Source organism: Nothoprocta perdicaria, unplaced genomic scaffold (genome assembly GCF_003342845.1).
Source record: "Nothoprocta perdicaria isolate Ctin4 unplaced genomic scaffold, notPer1 scaffold_14, whole genome shotgun sequence".
Taxonomy (NCBI): domain Eukaryota; kingdom Metazoa; phylum Chordata; class Aves; order Tinamiformes; family Tinamidae; genus Nothoprocta; species Nothoprocta perdicaria.
This window is the reverse complement of record NW_020454538.1, coordinates 2,712,128-2,736,570: the sequence shown is the minus strand read 5'-3', so window position 1 is coordinate 2,736,570 and position 24,443 is coordinate 2,712,128.

Below are 24,443 nucleotides of genomic sequence, written 5' to 3'. Positions count from 1 at the left end.
CCCTAGTCACTGCTGTCATGTGAGTACACTGAAATCCTAGGATTTCCTCTGAGGAAAGATGCTTTCACGTGTGCTAAAACTACTCTGGGACCTAATTCAATATGCAGCAATCATATGCTCTTTTTTACCTATCCAAGTGGTTGCATGATAACTTGCCGAGCTTAATTTGATTATTGATACTCAAGGATGCACATAGTGGTTGAAATTGTACTAACACTTTGGCAAGTGGGGCTAGTCTCAAGATGCTATGCTAAGGTTTTAAGGCTAAGCCCTCCTTTGGGATGCTTACCTCGGTTCATTCTCACCTGTAAACCCCTGTGCTGAACTGTGGCATGGAGGACTGAAACTAGGAATTATCTTGAAGTCTTTCCTGCTTTGCTTGTGCTAAAGATTGCTTAATCCCACCATCAGATATCCACAAGCACTGGATCATACAAAACCTGTGTGCTTACTTGAATGTTGCCAGCAGTGTTTGTTTGTTTTCCCTAAACATTCTTGTGGGTGAAGGCTGGATTTTCTGTACACGAGCAGTTAAAATCATATAAATACTGTCTGCGTGAAGCTTGAGCAGTATATGCAGCCATCTGGAAAGTCTGCTCCCGACCAATTCCTGCTGGCGTCACCTTGCTCTGAAGGTAGACGTGCTCTCCATGCAGCTGCCTAGTTAGTAGTGTTGGTTATCTGAGTTGTGGTTTCTGGACAGATTTCTTAGTTGTACGTTTGCATTTTTTTCTCCTGGTTTGGCTTCCTACTGAGTGACCTCTGCTGTTTGCCTGTTGGCTTGTATGAAATTCGCAGGTAATTTCAATGTCACTCCTCTTGTAGAAATGACTCCTTAGGCAAAATCTGCTCTCACAATTGATATTAGCTGGGAGCATCAGCAAAAAGACAGGTACCAACCTGAACTTAGCATATTGCTAAATTCAATGCCTCAACTGCCTAAAGCAGGTGAACTACAGAGAATTTGCTATTTCAATGTGTGTGTTTTGTAAGGCTCTAAGAATCCTTATAGTTATTATTTCTTAAGGACACCTTTATTGTACCTCTCTTTCTCTTTCCCCCTATGCAGTAGTCACATTTCACAGAAACACAGAATGGTTGAGGTTGGAAGGAACCTCTAGAGATCATCTAGTCCAACCCCCTGCTCCAGCAGGGACACCCAGAGCACAGGGCACAGGGCGGCATCCAGGCAGATTTTTAAATTATTACATTTGTTCTTGCAATCTCTATGTCAGATAAGGACATGTATTTCACCATTTTACTAGACAGAGACCTGTGAGAAAAGCTTTCAATAACTCCTATGAGTACCACTGGGCAAATTTTCTTCTTCAACAACAACAAAACCTCTGAGAAGAGTTTGACATTCATTAAAAATTATTTTGATCATTTTGAAAGGATCATCTAGACTTATATTTATTCATCTTTCATTTTTGTCTCCTCATCTGAAAACTCTAAAAATATAGATTCCTATTTAAGTCATCTGAAATCTTTTATTAGTGAGCCTCTAGAATCAAAGTCGTTTCGCCTAAATGCTAGGTAGTTGGCATCTAAATACTCCTAAAAACAAGTAATGGTGTTTAATTCAAAGTAACCAGAAAACCTGAAGCAGAGGAAGATCTGGAAGAGTGATCTTCTAAATCTTGAGTTATCCCCATAGTGATAGACAGGAACTACCCAGGTAAATGAAGACTCTTAGCCTGATTTTTATTTGAATTCCACTGAAGGCTTACAACCTTATTCCAACTCTGCCAGGCTTTGTGTCATATTTGAGCCTCATCAAGGGGTTTTCATGATCCTTCTAGAAGGATTGCTCCAGAGACCATGTCTATTTGGAGCAGGAAACACAGCAGGAGTGTCACGATGGGGATCATGCATTACTTCTCCTTTCCTTTGGAAGGAGTCCATGGCCTCTCAACACCCTTGAGGTCCCCCCCATCTCAAGTCTACCAGACTTCCAGTCCTCCTGGGTGCAGCCAGAGCTTGGAGCTCATTTTCTCCCCTATGGGAGAAGTAGGGAGGGAGGTTATCAGGAGCTGATTATCTCCTTCTATTGCCCCAGGCAATGCAGAGGACCCAGCGCTTCCCACTTCACTCCAGCAGCCCCCTTTTTCCCTAGTTGGACTTGTTTTCTCTGGAGTCTCCAGATTGGATACGGCTTACAGGCAGGCACAGTCAGTATTAGTTAATCAGCACGTTTAATACATTAACATGCACATATTTATCTGCATCCACTGATCTTTGTACCTTGCAACTCTTGTAGCTCAGAGTGGAAAATTAGTTTCACAGCTGCCGAGGGTAGCTGCTCATTTATTTACAGTCCTTGGAGACCTCAGTGAATGCAATGGCACAAAACAAAATGAGGCCTCTAATCCAAAAGCCAGGAAGCTTAAGCACCTGTAGAAACAGTTTTGCATTCCAAGGGGCAAATTATCTCTAATCTTGTTAAATGACTGCACTGCGAAACAATCACAAAATGCTTTCTTCGATGGCCCATAACCAAACACGAGGGGTCCATTACTGCTCTGTGTGAGGGAAAGCCAGTAATCCTATAGGAGGACACAGCTGATCACAAAACAAGGGCTGCAGTCAAAAAATAAAGAAGAAATAAAATAAAGCTTGAACTGTTTGAGAACGGATGCTTCCAATTTTCTAAATTACAATAGCAACTTGTTGCCAAGCAATTACAGTATTTCATCTGTTTTTTCCTCTTTTACCCCCACTTCATTTGTTTTTCTTCAGCAGATGCTGTTTCTGAACTTTGTCATTCATGTCCCTTTCTCCACCCCCTGTAATTTGCAATTGATAATGAGCCACCACCCACACTTCACCACCAAAAAAAGAAAAAAAGAGAAATTCCTTTGTGCTTGTTCCTACTCTGACCCAGCAAAAGCACCTTTGCAAGTCATTTTATATCACCGCTTTATAAAGCAGGCTGTTGGATTTATTTTCTCCCTAGATAGTCTGCGACAGATGCTGCATGTATCTTTGACTGCTGCTAGCAATTCATTGCACAATTTAAAAAAAAACGGATTGAGAAAAAAAAAGGTAATTACATTCTATGAAACTCCAATGGCAATTAGAGTCTGCAAGTCTCCTACAAATTAAAATAATTGCTTAATTCAAACAGGACTTGTAGGAAAGCTGGAGCCAGACGCTCTGCGGGTAGGCTGCCTTCTGTGAAGATGGACTTGCTTTTCGTGAGAACAAGTACAGGGCAGTGAGCATGGACAGCAAATTGCTGCAAGGGTAAAATCAGGCCTGGGGAGGGTGAGCTGGCATGCAGCTGGCCCTGAGCAAGAGGGGACAGCACTGGGGACACCCTGGCTCCTTCTGGTCCTGAGCACACCTAAAGCTTGCCACTAGCTTATCAGCACAATCACCATCTATCGTATAAGGTAATAAGGATATACTATAGCATTGAAACTGGGTTAGACTGCTCTCTGCACAGCCAGCTTAGCCCCACGTAGACCTCATGAAGTGGTCCTGGAGGTGCACTAAAAGCCGTCTTGCTCCATCTCCCATGCTTACACTAGAGCTTCAGGCAGGTGTAGCAGGATGGAGCAAAAATCAGATCTCCAAGAAGAAGTTTTTCTCCTCAAAGTGAGTATGTCCCACATTTTTAGCTGTTGAGAGGCTGCAGAGAGCACTTCCTACAAAGGCTGGATTTACTTCTCCTTGGCTGGAGGAGACTGGCCATAAAAGTGAGTTTTACAGCATATCTTCGCCTGTTTGAGAGACACCTGTTTGGAGGAGTCTGCTGCCACTGCAGCACAGCTTGAGCCGGTGGTCTGCAACCCCTCCATGCTCTAGCAGTGAGCACCAGCTGCAGCGGCATGTGTGCATGCTGTCCACGCTCAAGGATGGGGCTGCCGAGCCTCCCTGCTGTCTCCCAGCTGGCTGCATCAGACCCCCATTGGCTCCATGCACCTGGTGGAGGGGACTGAGGATGACCCTGCACGATGGATCAGCTGACTGCTGGAAAACTGCGCACCTCTATCCATTCCGCCAAGCCCTCTGCCCTATCTAGTCTGGAAAACCTCTGGCTTTGCGGACTCTGTCCCCTAACTTTCCTTCTGAAGTCCCCAACCATCCCCTGCACCTAGGACTCTCTCAGGAGTCTCACTTCCAACATGGTGATAACATCTGACGGAATGCATAGGAAGAATCACAACTGCATAGACACAATCCCTGCTCCTGCAGTTCAGCTCATGCAAACTGAAGGTCTGCTCCTTTTGCCAGCTGCTGAAAGGTCTCCCCTCCAGGCAGGCTTCTCCAGGTTCTGAGAGCAGGAACGCTGAGGAGAGATCCTGAGAAGACTATGGGGAGATAAGTGAGCTAAATGAGGCTAAGAGGCTCTCTTGATGCTGGTGTGGCTGGACTGATGAGCTGAGATCAATGACGTTTCATTGATTGATATCAGCTGGGACTTGAACCCAAGTGCAACCAGAGTTTGTGCTTTACGTGCTCAAAGCATTAGCCTCCAAATGAATTGGAGCAGATTGGATGAGAAGGATGGGGCGAGCAGATTGCACAGGAATGGGTGCAGGATGGCGCAGAAGGATGGGGCCCTTCTTGGGTAGCTGAAGGAAGGCAGAAGCACCAAAATGGGGTGAACATCACCCCAAGATGGGGAGCTGGGAGTAGGCAGGCGACGGGGAAAGGAAGCGATTACATCCAGCACATCTGCTGTGCAGCACTTGAACTCACTTTCAATTTTCAAACACTCCAAATTTACAGACACTCACCACACAGCTGACTGTGTTTTAAGCTCATTCTTGCTTTAAGTGGAATGGTGAATTTGTTTTTAAGTCTATACAGCTGCCAAGCTGCCGGTTAACTCCTGTATCCCTCATCTCTAGAACTCTGGTTTGGTACAAACTAGAGACTTCTGTGAAGAATTTAAGAGTGTATTAAATCCCCTGCACAGGCATAGCTGGGACAGACACCAGCCTGCTAAACCCAAGCTTCCATCCCCTCCACAACTTCCTCCAAGGAAGCTAGTCTTGGAGAATTTCTTCCACTTTTATCTTTTTCCCCCTTTCCTGCCTCCTCTCAAGTTATTTCTTGTTTTTCTAAAGGGTCCGAGAATTAATAGATCACTTCAAAATGGATGCAATTGCTCCCCGGCCGTGAGATGCAGAGTTTCCTTTACACCAAATCCATGCATGTTCCACTAGATAAACAACACCAAATGTCATCTCAGAATCACATCCTGCTTTCATTCTCTCTCCTTGCATTTTAGGCTCTAGCTTTGTCTAAGAGTGATTCACTTTCTCACTGAATGCAGAGTGAAAGCCCATTTTCAGCACTCTCCCAACACCCGTGCACAACCAGCTATTCATTTCAAATGATCATTTGTATTTCTTTTGGAAGACCTTAAACACCACAGGGGATAAAAGGAAAACCATTCAAGTGAAAATAAGATTGGCAAAGATAACACATTGCCCTGCTGTCAGTGCTTAGCTAAAGATGAATAATATTAATACTCTTTTTTCCCATGATTGGGATTTGTATGTGCATAGACATGTGTGTAACAAGAGCTACTTTTCCTTAGCAACTTCTGAGCCACACAGCCAACTTGAGCTAAATTTTTCAGGTTCTCAGAGATATTAAACCTCTACACGTTTCTGGAAAACTGGCGCTCTAGTAGAATAAAGAGTCAGTAGGGACAGAAATGAAGAGGTGTGAGCAGAGACCCCTTTAGGCTCTAGAAACTCTGCACAGTAAATCCTCCTCCAGGTACAGAACACACAGACCAGGATCAGGCTACCTACAAATCTGCTCAGAGGAAACTTTTCTAACGAGACTTTAGCTGTGACTCAAACCCAAGCCCTTAGGTATGAGTAGAATGTTATTTTGCTGCACAGACTACATAGGTGAAACCATATTTTAATTCCCAAAGCCACAGTGTTATCCCTGGTTCCCTCAGTTGCTAGAAGGAGGAAGTTAACTGGGCCAGTTATTCCCATATGGCAGTCACATTGGAGGAGAAAGCCATGCTGTCTATGCATCTCCTCCATGTACATCACAGGGAGCATGGCTGCTTAATTTGTACAGGCTCTAGTAAATCCTAAATTGTAGTTTTTGTTAGACCTAGATAAACTGATAAGGTATCTCAGACAGATCCCTTTAGCATAGGAGGAAGGACATTACCTAAAAAGCAAAAGCCTGTTAGCTTTTTTGACCTGAAGGACTCTTATCTTTCTGTGGGAGTCACAAACAAGGGAGTTTTTAATAGGGGGCTGAGTGTGTTTGCCCCCTTTTCATTAGTAATGGGAATGATGAGAATCATTGTGTCTGAAATAGAAGTCATCCAAAGAACTGGTGAGATCAGTGAGTGAGGAAGATGTTTGGTATATTTTAGTTTAGAAATACTTAGACATGAAGTACAGCTCTTTCGTGGAAGTAAAGGTGAGAATCTCAACAGGCAAGAGTAGAGGAGGGCAGAGGAGCTGAGGGTTTGCTGGAGATGCGTGGAGACTGCGTGGTCATCTCAGGTTTTTGAGGCATCTGCTGGAGAAGACCTCCAGAAGAGCAAACTACAGGTCAATTGTAGTAACTTACAGAAGCAAGGGACTATAAACAGTAAATAGAGGAAGGGATAGGCAGAGGAGCACCAGGACTGAGGAAAAGGTCCATTACACTAGAGTGGACCCCTAGACAGTGGAGGATAAACCATCAGGAAAAAAGGAACAAACAGTTTAGCAAGGACAGAAAAGAAAATGGAGGTATCTAGGAAGTGACTATCTAAAGCAGCTACAAAGAGGTAAGAGGATAAAACAAGGAAAAGTGAGGAAGTTTAGTGAGGCAATGACCTGCAGACAGGAGAGAGAGCACCACTGCTTCAGGCCAGCCTCAGAAACGTAAAAGACTGGAGGGTCTTTGTCAAGAAAAACATCAGAAAAGGTCAAAAGGACAGTGGTAAATACAAGTGGATGGAGACACTAAAGCAAATCTACAAAGCACATGAGGAGGAATCAAGAATAATTGTGGTCACTTAGGAAAAAAACATTGAAAGAAATGAGAATCTTGGGTGATTCCTTCAGTCCAGGAAAGGGTAGGTGAAGTTATTACTTGAAGGTCAACAGATGGCTCACATATTCATCAGAAAGGATGGTTCTGCAATATTTGATTATAGAGAATTACTAATGAAAAAGATATTCTTTCTGTGGATTGATTTCAACTCAGTAGTTAAGAGATATTGTAGGATTAAAGCTAATATATTTAAAGCTCTCATGAGAAACTTGAAATGGGAAATGATGGAGCAAGTATAGGAAGAGGAGAATTAATATATTAGGAAAAAATACATTTACAGTAATTTGACAATGTAGAAGAATGAATTCTGTGGAAAGGAAAAATTATTACTGCAAGCAATAATCAAATAAAGAATCCGATAATAAAAAGACTTTGTTTAATGCAGCTAGGAAACTGATATTGGTTAGTAAAAAACCCTGAAACACTATCCACTAATTAAAGAGGCCTTAACAATAAAATGGTGGAACTTGACCTACTAATGCAAGATGTAAGACAGGATATTACACGGATAACGAAAATATGGTGGAATAGCTGTTGTATGTGGAACACAGGAAATGAAGGATATATACTGGTCAGGATAGATAGAAACAAACATCAGAAGGAGAGGTAATACTGTACAGTAAGGTCAGGAGATGTTGCCAAAAAATAAGAACTGACTACCCAGGTAGAACAAAACCCATTTGGGTCAAAGCCACAATAGGGTAAGATGGTTAAAGATATTCAAAATTGAATCATACTAGGAATCTCCTACAGGTTTCCAGGCTGGACTATAGGTTTGTTAAAGATTTCATTCACATAGAGAGAGAGAATTACTTTTACAGGTGTGAATTCTGTCATTATGCTAAGCTTTAATTTTTCACACATGTGCTGGGAAAAAAACACCAGCAACAAAGGTCAGTTTGTGGTGTGATTTGACACACAGTTACAGAACAAATATGAAAAGTTGAGATATTTAGATTTGATTTGATTTTGCAGGTAGTATGATCTCTAAGGAGATCATACTAGCTTTGGGTCCACGACTGTCAGATGAATCAATTCAAATAAAATGAAAGAGAGATCTGTAAGTCAGATTCAAAGGGATATATTTAATTAAATTAAAGGAATTAGCTGTAAAATCCTTGGAGTTGGGGTGTTCTAGGACTGCAGTGTGGAGGGTGTGCAGAGTATCTTGCAGGCAAGCGTGGAAAAGCCAAAAGGTCTAGAGGAAGGTCTCAAACTGAACCAAGCTTAACACCACTTCAGATAGGATATGACGAGTGAGCAGGAAGGCTACCAGGAGTGGAAAAAGGGATGACCAGCAAAAGCAGCCCATATCTTAGAGGTCAGGAAGTGCAGGGAAATTGTGAGAACTGCCAGCTGCCAAGCTGAGTTAAACCTTGCAGAGGAAATTAAAATCAATAGCAGGAGGCTTTTTTTTTTTTTTTTTTTCAGCTAAAGGAATAGGAAAGAACAACTCAATGAGAACAAGGAGATTAAAAATATGGCACCAAAACCGAACAAATGCTTTGCCTCGGGGTGAGGTTCTGTGAGACTGGTTGAGATGGCTTAAGAGATTACCTAGTCCTGCCAGTAAGAAGAAGCCCTGCTACTCTTTCCCATTCTTCCCACCATGGGTCACAAAATTCCATCCCATGTCTTGTGCCAACTCCTTAACCCACCAGAAAAATACCCTAGCTAAGCACATAGCCTTTTTTTTTTTTTTTTTTTTTCCTCCTATTTCAGCAAATTAATCCACTCTGGAGAGATGCATCAGCATGAAGGAGGCGTGGGAGCACCCTGGTGTATGGGGAGCTGAGGGAAGAAGAGGAGCAAGATTTGCCTCTGTGCAGCTCTGTTAGACTGTGTTAGACTGGCCTGGCTGCCTCTGAAAGCACCACCTTCCTTTTAATTAAGGACAGAGGTGAATTTGCAAGTGAAAGAAAACAAGGATGAGGCTATAGAAATGGGAACAACCACTTTGGAGGAGGAAGAGAAACTTGGGGACAGAGAGTCTCCATCCCCAATTTCTGGAAGAAGAAGCATGTGAATTGGCTAGTCTAGTCGCAGCAATACATTCATTCAGTCATGGGTAGCTCATGTAACTGGAAAATAGGATTTCAGCTCTGATTGAGAAAAGGGAAGAGAAGAAGTGCTCCTAGCAACTATAGAGTCATAATTTAGAAATCTCAGTGTTATAAAAGGCTTTATATATTTTTTTTGAAGGGAGAAAAATGGAAAACATGGAAGTTAATTGCAAATGTGACAAAAGGTAACCAGAATTTATCACAAGTATGTTGTATCCTTTTTGATTACTGTGTGAGCTTATCCTCTTTATTCTGCCTTGACATAGAAGCCAGGAATTGGCTGGTTTTCTTCCGTCAGGATTGTTCTATTCATTAGGCATTCAACACCAATAAAAAAAAAAAACCCAACATTTCAATAGCCTTGGGAAATGGATGTTCAGCAACATTCACTGTAGCTCACTTGGTTTCTAAGGGCCTTACAAGTAGCGAGTACAACAAAGTGATATAGTTAGGCAGTGGTACAGTAGTGCTTCATGTGTTCCATCAATGCGCCTTGCAGCGGGATGCCTGCAGACTCTTGCAGTGCAAAATCCCGTCCCACCACTGCTGTGGCTTTCAAAATGTCTTTGAAAATACAGAAGGGCCCTCCAAACAACATCTATAATTACATGCTCTTCCATGAGCTCCCCTCTTTATTACTATTTTTTAAGGATTTTGCTCAGAAAGGTCTTTACACTCTGCAGCAACCACTCAATTGGAATGGGAAGCAGAGTTTCTTCTCATTGTAAGGTAAGGAAGGCTCCCTTCCAGTTTCCCAGCTGCAGAGATTTATAGCTGTTACCAGATTCACTAGGTAGTCAAGGTTTTATAACCCAATTGAATAGAATAAAACATTTTAGACTGAAGGCAATTTGATGCAAGACTTGATGACACAAGGAACTTGAGTTACTCTTACATAGTGTGAGTTATAAATTATAAGTAAATATAATGTGTGTGTGTTTTGTGTGCATGTGCGTGTATGTTTCAGAAAAGAATATAATTATCTGGAATGATATAATTAGGGTTGCACGCATGCAAAACATCCCTGGTAATGAAGAAGAAAACCTCCAAGTGTGTGGAGGATTTGCAGTCTGCCTTAAATCCTGCTCCAAAGACAGGAACTCAGTAACACAGAGGCACCTGGTCTCAAATGCAGGTATCATCTTTCTCTAACCAGTCCTCTGAAGGTCAACATGGGGAAAGCCTCCTTTGCTGAGGCATAGCAGAGGCTTACATGTCCATAAAACAAACTATGGGCTCAGAGGATGGAGCACACACTTCTGTGCGAGGCTTAAGCAATGTGAGCTGGCGTACAACACCAAAACCTGCTCTTTGAGTAGTTTTGCCATGGAAGTCAGTTCTCTTAGGCTGGAGACTTCAGGGTGACATGAGCCTCCATCCTTGTCCTGTCAGTCTGTGCCAAAAACTGCCTCATGTCGCAGAGACCTGTGCACTGGTAGAAGGAAAATAGTTTTCCTGTTACTGTGAGAGGGAAGATGTTTGGAGAGGCTACAAATGCAACGATTTAGATTTAAGTGCTAGGTCTACAACAGCTTGTTGCTGCAAAATCATTTGCAAGAGGGAGAAGGGGGTTGCCCAGCAGGATGGAAATGAACAGGAAAACTGGGTACTGAAATCTAAGAAGGACAAGGAAATATCAGAGCAGGATCTCTGTCTCCCAGATTAGGACTTCTTTTGAAATAAAAACAGTTACCAATGAATTCTCTCTATACGACCAAACACGTGGGCTGCTGCCACTCGGACGCCTGCAGCTTGCGCTTCCCCACAGTTTGCATTTGCTTTATTGCTTGCAGATGCTGCTTGGTATTAGATCCTCTAGTAGCGGTGTCACTGCCACCATCACTGGGGGGAATGTGGCTTAGGCTGACTGGGCTGCAAGGCGTCAGCGCTGCCTCTCTGGGGACCATCTGACACTAAGGCAGAGTTTACTGACTGCAGCCAGATAATTAAAAGCAATTGATGCTATTAAGTGAATACATGCCCCGGCAGCTCAGGGTGTATTCTCATTTAGATGGGGTCTGTATGCAGACACTGCAAAGGGCTGGTAATGAAATAACTGGTGGAGCCAGTAGAGGCTTTGCTACGGGTTGAGGTTTTACTCTTGTGCACCCTGCTCCTGCTGGGGCTTTTATTTAGTTAGCTAAACCCCTGCATATCTTTTCATTTTGGTCTGAAACACTCCCCCATGCCCATTCTGCTTTTGCTTAGCCTGCTCAGAAAGCTTTCCAGGGAAAACAATTCTGGATATATTTACGGCACATCGTTATTTATTTAAAGCAGCCCTATAGGGGAGAAAGCAAGGAGGAGGACCTTGAAATGAGTTCTGTGCTTCCAAGATAGGGGCAATTCAACAGTTTACAGGGGAAGAAAAATGCATACTCAGTGTGAGAACCTGTTTTCTTGATGTTTTCCATATACTGTACTTCTGCTCTGGAAAATCCAGAAAGACCCCCTGATAGCTATGAGAAAACTTATTCACCTTGACAGTAAGCCCCCTCACTCCCAAGAAAAAAATGGGGTACTACATACGAATTTATTCATTTATGTTGTTGGCCAGAGTTACCTCAAGTTATTTATTTTGTTTTTCAGTCCTCCCACACAAGCACATGACCACTTCTATGTCTTTGCTGTTCTTCTACATTGGTTGAGAAAGGCTAACAAACTGAGATGAGACCTTTGGATGACTCTGGAACAAGCCATGGGAGTGTTCTGTATGGAGCAATTTAAAACTTAGGTGGAGCAAACCAAGTTGGGAGAGTGGAGAAGGTGAATTAGCAAGTTCAAGTGATTTGGTACAAGTCATTTCCAGAACAGCAGAACTTCATGCACTAAGTAAGTAGAAAAAAATTACTTCTATGTCAATCAACATAAGCATGAAGCAAAAGTTAAAATCCATGACTGGAACTAAATTACTACAAAGATCCAATGTTCTGTCAAGAATGTGACTTATTTGGAAATTTGAAGCTAAAACCTTAAATTTCCCAAGTCTGGGAGTTTCACATCTAACAATTTGCATCTATAAAGAAAAGGAAAGAGATTTTATTAGAAAAAAAATAAAGTGACAGTGACATTACCAAAAATTTGATTTTGTCTTGATTACTTTCAAGAATCTTCGAGATCTCATTTCATTCAGAGCTCTTAGCTTTTTACAAACATCTATGAAAACACTGTCCCATTGTGGAACTTAGGACACGCAGTGCTGCTCAATTAGAACAGACAAAGAAATGGGCACGAAGACAACCAGACTTTCCAGCAGGTCTATTGGACTGATGTCCGTGGTGGAGATTTCTGGTTGGACACACAACAGTCTGCTCAGCTCTGAACCCATGCAGTCTTTGAAACTCTGCATGTCTGAGAGTTACTGACTTTTCCATCTCACAAACTACCTGCTACCCCACTGCAGTAATTTGGACCACAGATACTCTTAATTCAGGAGAGAAAACCTGGTTTCTAACGTACATGATGGCAACTATGACTCTACAAGTGGCAACTAAGGCAAAGACATACTCAAAGCAAGATGTAAACAAAGCACTGGACCACGGCTAATAGGAACAAGTCCATTTTCATTATGAGATGACTCATCCTTTTGGATTCTCCATCTTTCCAAAATACGGCTTAGATTGTTTTATTAGATGGTTGCACAGTGTACCCATTCAGTGGAAACAGAGAAAAGCTGGAGGCTTTGTCATGTTCTGAAATAGCAGCTAGTTCTTTGTGCAATCGCTCCAGAGCTACCTCCTCTGAGAGGCCCAAAAAATGTGACCTCATGACAACCTTCAAGTATGCAGTCAACTAGGAGTCAATAATAACAGTGGTATCTGAACCATCAAAAAAGAACAATTCAAGAAAGGGAGAACTTATACTGTTTGAGAAGAATTCTTATTAAGCCAATTCATAAACCTAGACTTTCTTATTAAACTGACTAAACTTACACATCTTGCTATTTCTAGCATTTCAGTATAGTATATATATCCTAAACCACAAGGCATAATGGGGTTTCTAACCTCATTGGCAGTATGTTTTTTATAACACCATACAGTTCATAAAAAGCTTGGCATGCATTGCTGGATTCATTTATAATCATTAGGGAAGACCAGATGAGCTTGACAGTTTTATTTTCATTTGAAGATCTCTTGCTATTGCAGTCTGTCCTGATGGCATCAGGCTCCCAGTGACAATTGAAATACTGCTCACACACACAAAAAAAGGAATCAAAAGGACCATTGACAGACCAGTCTGGAAACAATGGTGTAAAATGGTATGATATTTGTATGGAAAGACTGTGCGACTTAAAGCTATGGGTTCTCTATCCTTGGGACTGAGCCTTGAGGAATAAAGTAGCATGCTCCAAACCAATTTCAATGATTTTGGGATTAAACTTTGAAACTAAAGGACTGAGTTGTCATCCCAGGATCTTTAGTGTCTCCAGGAATTCCTTCAAATCCCAGTGGCTGTTGTTTGTTTTCTGTCTGCAGCCCCCCCTCTGACATGGCTCCAAATAGTAATTTTATTAAGCACTGGATTGCGCAATGCTGTGACTTTGCAGCTCTTATCTGTAATTTAATTCTGAGACATTAAGCATTCTCTTAAATGCCTCCTAATATACTCAAATAGAGAGAAATATGCAAAATCAACTCTATTAGTTATTATATTTTTCACAGGGGGAGATATATGTGAGAAGAATATAGCCAATTTCCAAATATGTACTTTAGAAAAGTGTCATTAAAGACATATTTCGAAGAAATTCTTGATATTCTTACTTTTGCTGCACAATGCCTTGCAGTTCCCTAGGCTTCCCCACTGATTCCAGTAGGATTGTGTAGGGTAAAGTTTCTTAATGAAATTACCAGAATCTGATAATTTAGGTTTAATCTGCAGTCTTTAAATTTATTATTAAAATTAAGACACTTCATGTTAGACTGGGACCTTAATTAGATATGGAATTAAGTTTTCTTTCATAAATCTGGGGTCTTCTGTTGCTTGCTCTTATCCCTAGAGAAAAATGTTAAAGGAATGGATTTTGCATGACAAGAATTGATAATGGACAATCTCTGTAGTCTATTTGGAAACAGAATATAAATTGGATACTGTGCGGTTATTGATAATCCCTATTCAGATGATATCAATGGAAGAATACCCATTTAGGCTCACTGAATTCTGGTCTCATGATTATAGTTTTCTAAGGCTAGGTGATTTCTTATGATAGCATGTCTGTGAGCTGTTTGCTTGTTGACTTCAGTGGCTGCTGTATGCTCTTCACTCTCTCTTAAAAAAATATCCATTACAGACAATCTTTAGTAGCTCAGATATTATAGCACCACTGAATTTGTGTTTAGATGGGAATTCATGAGCTCACATAGCTGTTCCCAGAAGAGAATCAGTCCTGCAGAAGATAACCTGATATTTGTTTATCCAATCAGTTTTTCAAGACTTCATTACTGCAGATTCCACAACACAGTTAAGTCAGGTATTAACAGACCTAGTTGCCTTGTAGAAGAGAGACAGAATTATTTCTTAAAAAATCATGAACCATGACTTTCTGACAACTCTAAAGTTCTCATGTATTTGCCAGTTCCACTCTGGCCTTCTTAAAAGTGTCACATGCCCCATAGTCACTGTCTAAATAATTTTGTTGTTGCTCTCTCAGAGCTTTTTTCTCACAGTCCTCCCACAAAAACCACAGCCAAATACTAAGTCCAATTTTTTGTTTTTGATTCTGGTATGTGAATTAGGAACTAAGATCTTCATACCAATGAGTTAAAAAGCAGAAAAGGCCAAAGGAACTTCCTCATAAATCACTTCGCTCAGGGTGATTGTATAGGCTACAATGAATACCATACTGTGTATAAGGTCCATGCCAAAGGGAATTAGATGTCTTGGAGTCTTAGGGCACATGACAAGAAAGCAGGCACTCAGCTTACTTAAATGCTTTTATAAATGTTACCTGCATCTCTAGGCACCTGAATGCTTTTACAGATCTGTCTGTCAGGAGAGGATATTTGGATTCAGTGGGCAGTGAACTGGAAGCAAGTGACAAAACCTCTTCACCTTCTCTGTCCTCCTCCTGCTCTAAGACACTCTCATAAGCCAAGATGCCCAGTTTTCTTAAGAGTCTGTTGAGTTCAATTGGCTGAAAATTGCAGGTGCTCTAAGATAAAAGCATCTTGAAGCACCCACAGACAACTCTGTATATGGGAGTATACCAACAAAGACACGGTATACCAGTGCAAATTTGGGGTGATCTCATTGACCTGAAGAGATCTCCATGACTATTAGCAGCTGGGGTCCAGCCAGGGCACTCTGAAGTGCTGGCAGAGAAGTTTCAGTCTGACTGGCACTGCAGAGGATTAGCATCAAAGGCACATCTTCCCTTGGTTTTTCTTTGAATTGAATACTGATTGTTCCCTTCGTAATCTCTGTTTTTACAAAGTTCTCTCTTTCTAAAGAACCTTAAATATTTTGCAGTCCAAGAGCCTCATTCAGATCTGTCTTATATTGATATAAATGAAAATTATCCTGATGGTTGATCAGATTCAAGCTCTTTGTGTAAACAGCGTTCCTGAAACTCAGTCTTCTCTTGGGCAGAAATCAATCACCATGCTTGTTTGGATTTAACCCTGCTGTCATAAGCAATAAACTTATTGCAGTGGGAAATGAGAGTGTGCATCCAGCAACAACTCTACAAATTTCATATTATAGGTTTCACTGGGCTGAAAGGAATATGGATAAACTCCTCAGGACAGGAACAGCCTCTCAGAGGACAGAGAAGGTCACAGATTGCAAATATCACAACCGAAGTATAGCAGGGGAATGTCAATCCTATATTGTCTCCCTATTTTTGGTGCAGAAGACCCTGGTAAGTCACATTTTGCTATAGAAGGTATCAAGTATAATCAAGTATTTTGATATCCAGATCTCCATGCACTTCCTCACAGAAGTGCTGCTCTCTGTAACAAACTTTCGCCTTCTTAAAATAGTCTCTTTTCATTTTCATGAGTGTTTTTGGAGACGTTCACAACCCCAGAGAGTTGCTTTAACTTACAGGTTGAAAATTTTTGGCTTAAAAAACAGGCAGCAGCACAGCTGAGGCTTCCAAGTACTGCTACGATGAAGAATAGACGAATCACTTGTATGGGGAAAGATGAACCACTGTTACCCAAGTGACATGACTACTTTGAACACGGCTGCTTTGAACTGTGCAGTGATGTTGTTGACAAGAAAAACAACATTTATAGGAAAAGGTTTTTTTTTTTTCTATTAAGGATTAAAAGAGTCAGGGGGTAAGGAAAACAGGCAAGTTTAGGTGCAGAAGAGACCTGAAGAAGAGCTAGTTGAAAAATAGCCTATGGGAACATCAAAGATTAAAGGAGTTTTTCTATATTATATTTGTACTTTTTCACAATTTCTTAGTCCTATTTACTCCCATGCAATATTGCTCTTTTGGACCTTATAAAAAAGAAGAAAATTCTCTGTTTATTGTCCTCCCACTGAAGTGGGAAGGTTAAAATGTGATTTTGTGCTTGAAGTTGCACAGATGCTCAGCACTTTATTGCATGGAGATAGTGTGATGACAGGGAATGTCAGTTGTTCCTTAGTCTTTGCTCAGTAGAGTTTTGACCGAGCAAATTTCATTTTGTTTCATTCCTTAGCAGGGATTTCATTACTTAGCCTGTTATTCGCTGAGCACAGTATCTTCTGCTGCATTACTCTCTGCTCTCCCAAGCTCAGGAGGGTGGCCTAGGGGTACAATCTGAGCTCTGCTCTCAATCAGCCACAACTCCATTAAAAAATATCTTCCCCTATTTTCTGTAGATGACTTCCAACTCCTCCTGACTGGAGAAAACCCATCATCTTAAGGACACTGTTGTACTTGGGGTTAATACTGAAGAACTACTGAGGTGGAGAGGGTGGTCTAGGAAAACATCAATAATTTCTTAATCAAAGCTGGAATGTGATGAAAAGGAACATTCCTTGTCTGTAGATGTTGGCCATTATTTCAATGAAAGTTTTCCTAAAAAAGCTCAGGGTAATGTGTTTATATAGGGAGCTATTGGCTGAATCGGCTGTTGAAATTCGTATATCCGTTTCTCTTTTTCACCCTTATATGACCATACTTATTACAAGATCACTTCCTCCTTTCTGCTTATGAAAAACCGCACTGTTATGGGATCCATGAACTGTCAGTCTACAAGAAAGTTTTGAATGCAAAACCAGCACATGCATGGGAGGCAGAATAGTAGACCACAAAGGAAGGCAGCAAAAGTGAAAATAAGTGGGAGAGACAGGAGGAGGGAAACTTTGGAGGAAGAGGGTAATTGAAAGAATTTTAATGGAGTTTGTAACTGAGGGAGCAATCGAAAGGGGTTGAAAACCTCTGTTTTCACTACATGAACTATGATAAATGCACTAGCAGCCTTTGTTTCCTTTCTACCACCTGTTTCACTCCTGACTCCAAGAACAGATTTGAAAAGGTCTAGGTCTAGGCAAACTTGGCCAACTGCTCCTGAGACCTTGCTTGGCGTAGACCAGCAGGCCTCCTTGGCAGCTGCAGAGCTACCCTGGTCAGTGCTCATTGAGCAAGATAACCCTCACGCACCTTGTGGCTGGTGAGGCCACTGTGCCCTCATCCCACCGCTGTGGGCCAGCACAGGCACTTGCAGTGCGAATAAACGCAGCACGCTTCCCTTGAAATCAGTGGGTTTTCTTCAAGGGGAGCACATTTCAGTGAGAAACTTGGCTGCTTATCTGTATTTTTCTCTTAACCTTCTACCAAAAAGTTATACAAACCTCTTGAGCATATCTGGAATCTAAATGATTAACAAAAATAATAATACACGGCCAAACATAACTCAAAAGATGTGGGACTAATTTAACGAGACTAGAAAGCATTGTCTCCTTATAATTAGCCAATTCAGATAAAATCTATTCCTTCCAAAATTCATGATCATCTGATCTAAATTATCAACTGTGAAGGGTCTGCACTGTAGAAGAATGAGAAAGAGTATCTGAGCTTGTACTTTGTCACTGTTCAGTTTAATGAGTGCAGAGACAACTTGTGGGCAAAAATAAAGATCTCTCAGCAAAACTCTTAAGACCTTTGTCCCTGAAAGGACCAACAAATCACCAAGTCCCATTCCTTGCAGTTGTGGTGATCATACAATCCATGCAAGATCCAAAAGGTCCAAATACAAGATGTCAGATCCTGGATGACTGAGTTTCTTCAAGACTTTAGAGCTATGGCATGCCTCATTAGGAGGACAAGAAAGATCCTAAATCCTGGCAATGTCAAGAAATTCCCTAAATGAAAACACATGCATACACTTAGGAGGTGGACCATCTTCCACTGTGCAAAGGAATACAAGAAATTCCTTTTGGATGCAGGCACTTGACAATTAGTATACACTGGTATGTATGAACCTGAGAGGTGGTTTGGTGTAACTAGAATCTCAGGCAGTGCAGCCATCCCATCTGCAGCTGCGATCAAGCTCTTAACTTTCAAAGAGAAGTGAAAGAAAGACAGAAAGACCAATCTGAAAGCTAAATAATGTCTCAGTGGTGTAAAGTCTAGATGGTTCTTATTAAATATTATATAACCTTAGTACATGATCATTATTTGTAATATTTAGCTTTATTTCCCAAGGAAATGAGGATTATGCAGCTGTTCCAGACTTGTTTTCTGTCAAGCTTATCTCCATTTAATACTTACTGAGACTGTTGGCTGTTTTCAAAACAGCTTAATTGAAAAGAAGCCTTAAGAATATTCCCTATGTCCCACTGTTTAAGGAAACATGGGCTAATTAAATTTTTTTCCAAACCCATTAGAATCCTAACTGAACTGTCCATTTCCCCAGATTCCTTCCAGCTGCCCAGTTTGTGACCCAGCAGTACCGCTTAATCTCCATGATCTTCCCATGTCTTTAGTCCCCTGATCCTTTCCTCTACCCACTGTCCAAGAACAAACTTTAAATTTGGCTTTGCAGGTCACCTCAAAGGAAAACTGGGGTTGCAACAATAGATTAGAGTTTATCTTGAAATTTAGTGGGTAAGAAGAACAGTAAAGAAAAATACTTTTCTTGTTTTTTGGAAAATAGATAGTCTTTGGCCTGTTGACTTTGACAATTTTTTTCAATTGCTGGAAGAGTTGATTTAATGCGCTCTTGAACAACATGATCAAGATCTCCTACCTAGACTTTAATATAACAAATCATTTGGTCACTCTCAGCATTCCAGAGACTCTCTTAGTGCTCTTCAGAGCTGTCTGGATTGTCTTGTGCCCAGTTCCCAGAGCCAAGGTGGTGACTCCCTGCTGTCGAGGCTGTGTGCCTTAATGAACACAAACCCTCACGCATGGAGCCAGTAACATGCTTCAGCTGACAGACAGCTTTTCACCTAATATTGACTTTTCATTGATATCAGAAGCAGGAGAAAAAGATCTATCCAGGACATGAGAGAGTCGTGAGCCTTGTGTACTGTAGTAAAATGAAGGTAGACAGGGGATGGAAGTTGCTATAGAAATAAATCAGGCTTTTGATAGCATGTACCCATGCACATGCATAGAGTTTCCCTCACCCACATAACTTATTTCAGGTCACCCCAAATTTGCACCTGAAGGAAGAAGAACTATTGGAAACAACATAGGCACAGGAAAAAAAAGGGTATAAAATAGCCGCAGATAAGGTTGTGTCTGGAAATTAGAAAAATTCTTCTAACCATTAGACCATCAATGTATTTCATCAGTGTGTGAGTGGCAATGACAGAGGCAAACAGCTTGTTGCAGTGCGTGGTTGTATCATGGAAAAGGAAGGACAGCCAGGAATTGGAATCTCCAATGCAGGAGACTGTCTCATCCTATGATGAGAGGAAGCTTAACAGTATACATGAGGAAAACTTAACTGGTGGCCAGTATATTTGCCACTTGACTGAAAAAGTGTTAGCCTAATTTAACCTCTCACCACCTGAGATCACACTTTTTTATAAGTTTATGGCTAATCCTGTTGACTGCATTTCATGCAGAGCTGAGCACACTCTGAAGGACTTTACAGAGAAGGACCTGGGCAATTTCTAGTCCAGCAGCCACTGCTAAGTCTGCTTCTCTCTTACATAAAGTTACATAATGCTTCCATTTTTGCATTAGCCAAAAGACATTCCTCCTCTGGGAGGAAAGGCATTGTAGCTTGCCCTCCTTTTCCTCCTACTTTGCCAATTTCATTACAAATACAATAATAAAAAAGGTTATTTTACTCCCCTGGTGGAAAGAACAACTACGATAAGACTTATTGAGCAGGGACAATATCAAAACCCTGCCATAATATAAAGCCCATCTCTGGCAGCAGACTTTCCTGATGCCCCAACAGGAGGTAGATCAAATGTGCAATAGCATTTGTCCTGCATCAGCTGCCATGTGCCAGCCTATACCTGCTAGCTGTTCCATGTGCAAGCTCTTCATTTTATATTATTGCACTGGGAAAAGGGAGAGCCGGTGGGAGAAGACCCCAAAACACAGCATAAGCCTGCAATTAAAAAGCCCTCATCTCTCAGCCAGGCAAGCAGGGCAGTGGAGCAGGACAGCTGTCGTTCTGTACTTTCAAGATACTTTTCAAGCTCTGCACAGCTGGAGCTATTCAGTAGCTCGCTGAGGAGCTCTGTACCCTTGCCAAGGCTCTGCAGCTGCCAAACGTGCCTTTATTAGCAGCAGCGTTTCTGGTCCTTCATGGCTGCATACAAAACAAGTCTGACATTATTTTTCGTTCCACCTCCCCAAGCGCACTAAGATAATCATAATAATCACTTAGTGTGTGTATATGCATGTTTTATAGCTGCACCTATATACATGTGTGCACACTTATAATGTTATATAATGCCGCTGGTTCCCATTAAAGCTCTAACATCTCTTTCCCATTCTGGTCAGTTGGATGTGTCTATGTCTCAACTTTGCTTACACCTCTCGCTATTCATTATCCATGAGCTCTCCCATGAACTGCTCTTTGTCTGGGCCATGCTGTTCTTTGTAGGGGGCATTCCCATGTGCACAGGCGGCCAGAACAACCCTGAAGCCCCACTTAAGTCCTCTTTTAAAGGTCTGAGTAGTTTTCAAGTGCTCTCTGTGCCTCTTCTGGACTGAGGTGAATTTAAGCCTATGCAAATACCTGCCTTGTAGACATGAGCCTAGGGAGCCACGCATAAGCAAACGCGCTTTCTTTGCTTCATCTCATGCCCATTCTGGATTCATTGCTCGTCACTTACCGATGTTCAGATTTTAAAGTGTCTCTCCAGTTGAGGACCAGAGGTAAAATCAGCTAACTTAGAGGCCAACTGCGTACTCTCAATAATGAGAACTTTACTGACTCTTTAAGGACTGGCCTTGGCTTTATTTGTTATGTAAAACCTCTCAAACCAGTGTTCAATCAGGTTGGTTTGCCCGCTGCCAACAGCTGAACATTATTTCCAAGTTCCAGTGTTACTTTTAGCATTTTATGTCCATTCATAGATTGTTTGGATATGTGGATGATAATAAACTCCTAAGGATCTAAGTACGTGCAAGATAGTAATAGAGTACACTATACAAATGCTGCTGTTTTTAGGTGAGTATTTCAGTTTCCATTTTTCATATATATTAAAAAAAAGAGAATTCTCATGTATTTCCTATTTTCCTATCACTTTCAGAAATTTTCCTGTCACAACAGGAAGTACAGCAGAGATATTTTAGTCCTATTGACTACAAAATCTGATCACAGAACCATGGAATCAGAATAATATAGGTTGGAAGGGACTTCTGCAAGTCACATGGTCTGCATCTTTGCGCAAAGAAGGACTAACTTAGATCATTTTGTTCATGGCCTAATCCAAATGAGTTTTGAATATCCTCAAGGGGGAATATTGCACAGCCTTGGTGGACAAATTGTTTGATGTTTGACTAAACTCAATGTGAAAAAGATGTTTCCTAATATCTACCTGTTTCAAGCTGTGTCCACAGTTTCTTGTCTACTCAGGACTTCTCAGAAGAGTCTGGCTCCATCTTCACTCTACGGTGTTCTATATGCTATTACTTGTATGATTTCCAACTGTATTGCTACATTTTTAATATGCAAAGTAAAATATTCCATTTTTTGCAGACTACTACTGATGACATAACTGAACAAGCCTCAGGTACTATAGAAGATATTGTAGTCAGTGAAATCAGCCACTTCACTCAAAGAAGTGGAAAACCTATGCAATACATACATCTTGTTAGGCTCTGCACTTGCTTGTGAAAGTTTCCCTGATAACACTGGCCACACTAGAACTCTACTCCAAAAGGAGTTTGTCCTGGGATGCATAATCCCAAGATGTAAACCATCATCATCCTATTAAGTTAATGGGCCCATTTCTGGGTACTTCACCTAGAAAAATGCATGAAACCATATTAGAAAGGATGTCATGAGCACCAGGGAACATGAATTATGTTTATAGCTTTCTTCCAGTACAATAAATTTATTTCTGCTAACTGTGAAAGACTGTCAAACAAGCTTACTAGCATAAATATTTCCTTTCCTTCTGATCCACATGCCAATTCAGTACTAACTGGTGGTTATATACATATATACTTACATGTTATAAGCATGTAGATGTATCTGTAAGCTATATAAAACGTATTACTTGGGCTTGTCAGTTAATGCATGTGTCCTGGATATATAAATACAGTTCTGGCTGGAGGGATGAATATAAGTTTGCAAAGGGCATTCCACTTGATGCTATCCATTCTTCCATTCTGTTGGTTAAATACCAGGCAAAAATAAATGAACACTGGAGTCATATAAAACAACAGTGGCAGTACCAGATCTGGAAAGAAACCAAAGGAATTCATAAGGTTATCAATATAACCAATGAATCCCAATGGAAAGGGATAGTGGAGATAGCCTGGTTTTCAGTGTCTTTGCAGAAAACAGCATTTCTGTTGGGTTTGGGATTGTAGTGGGAGTAGCAGTATCATATGAGGTTCACATCTTTGGGGATTTTCTGAAAGTCATATACTTGCAGGACCTTTAATGCAAGCCAAGTTTGCCCCCATGCCTTTCTAGCTCACCCTCCTAAGGAAGGGAATTATTCTGATAGCAAATATTCCCGTGCCTGCTGTGGTGCAATGAAATCCTCCAACTGTCATTATCCTTCTGTTCAAAATTAGTGACATAGAGAGAAAGAATAACTGCAACAAGCTGAACACTTTATGGGACAAGTACCTCTAAGTAAATGCTGCAGAGAGATTTTTTACGATGGTTTCATTCCTTCCATAAAAAGCTGAGTAAGCCATATCCCTCTCAAATGCTTGTAGCATAGTTGCCCTTTGCTACTTAATTTTTGGAATAGCTATTCTTTGGTCCAAGAAGGTCATTTATTGCAAATGACGTCCTTTGGAATAGGAGTGAAATACCATTAGACTTCAAATAAACTCTAATTATGATCCAAATAAGTGGCAGGAGTGGGCCCAAGTTTAGCACTACAGCTTTGCAAACAGGCAAAGAGGGCGGCGATTTTAATTTTAGTCTGAGTTGTTTAGAGTGTTTTTATTATCTTATTTTACAACTATTTCTAAAAGAAAAAAAAATCACAACAGCAAGACACATCTGCGCTACATATTTTTCTTGTGTGGCACTGCAACAGCTTCAGTCTACGAAAATTAATGGACTATAACAATGTGGTTGGAGTTTAAATGCAGAGCTGGCGCCAGAATCAGGAAATGGACAACATTCCCTGATTGCAGAAACGTGCAGATCATCTTTTCTCACTTATGTAACATTAAAAGGAAGGATATCCCTAGGAGTGCCTTATTTATATTGTCAGTATCAAAGCCATATATACGCACCGTATTATAGCGCTCTGCTTCCACTGCTAAGATGCGCCAAACTGACTCCGCCTGATGACAACACAATTTTCCCTCAATTACATGAATATTTATCCAAGAATATCACTTCCATTGCAGACAGTTTGGCATAGAGTGGGCTTCACTGAGCTTTACAAATCCAAGCTATAAACCATGTATAGAAGTCCCATCAGACCAATGAACTACACCAAATTCTACTGAAAAGGGAAACTGAAGATCACAGCTTCCACTCAGAATATTTCAGAATATTTCAGAATATTTAAGGTTGGAAGGGACCTCTACAGATCATCTAGTCCAACCTTCCTGCTCAAGCAGGCACACCTAGAGCATGTGGCACAGGGTGGCATCCAGGCGAGTTTTGAAGACCTCCAGAGTAGGAGCCTCCACAACCTCCCTGGGCAGCCTGTTCCACTGCTCTGTCACCCTAACAGTAAAGAAGTTGCTCCTCACCTGGAGACGGAACTTCTTATGCTTCAGCTTGTGGCCAT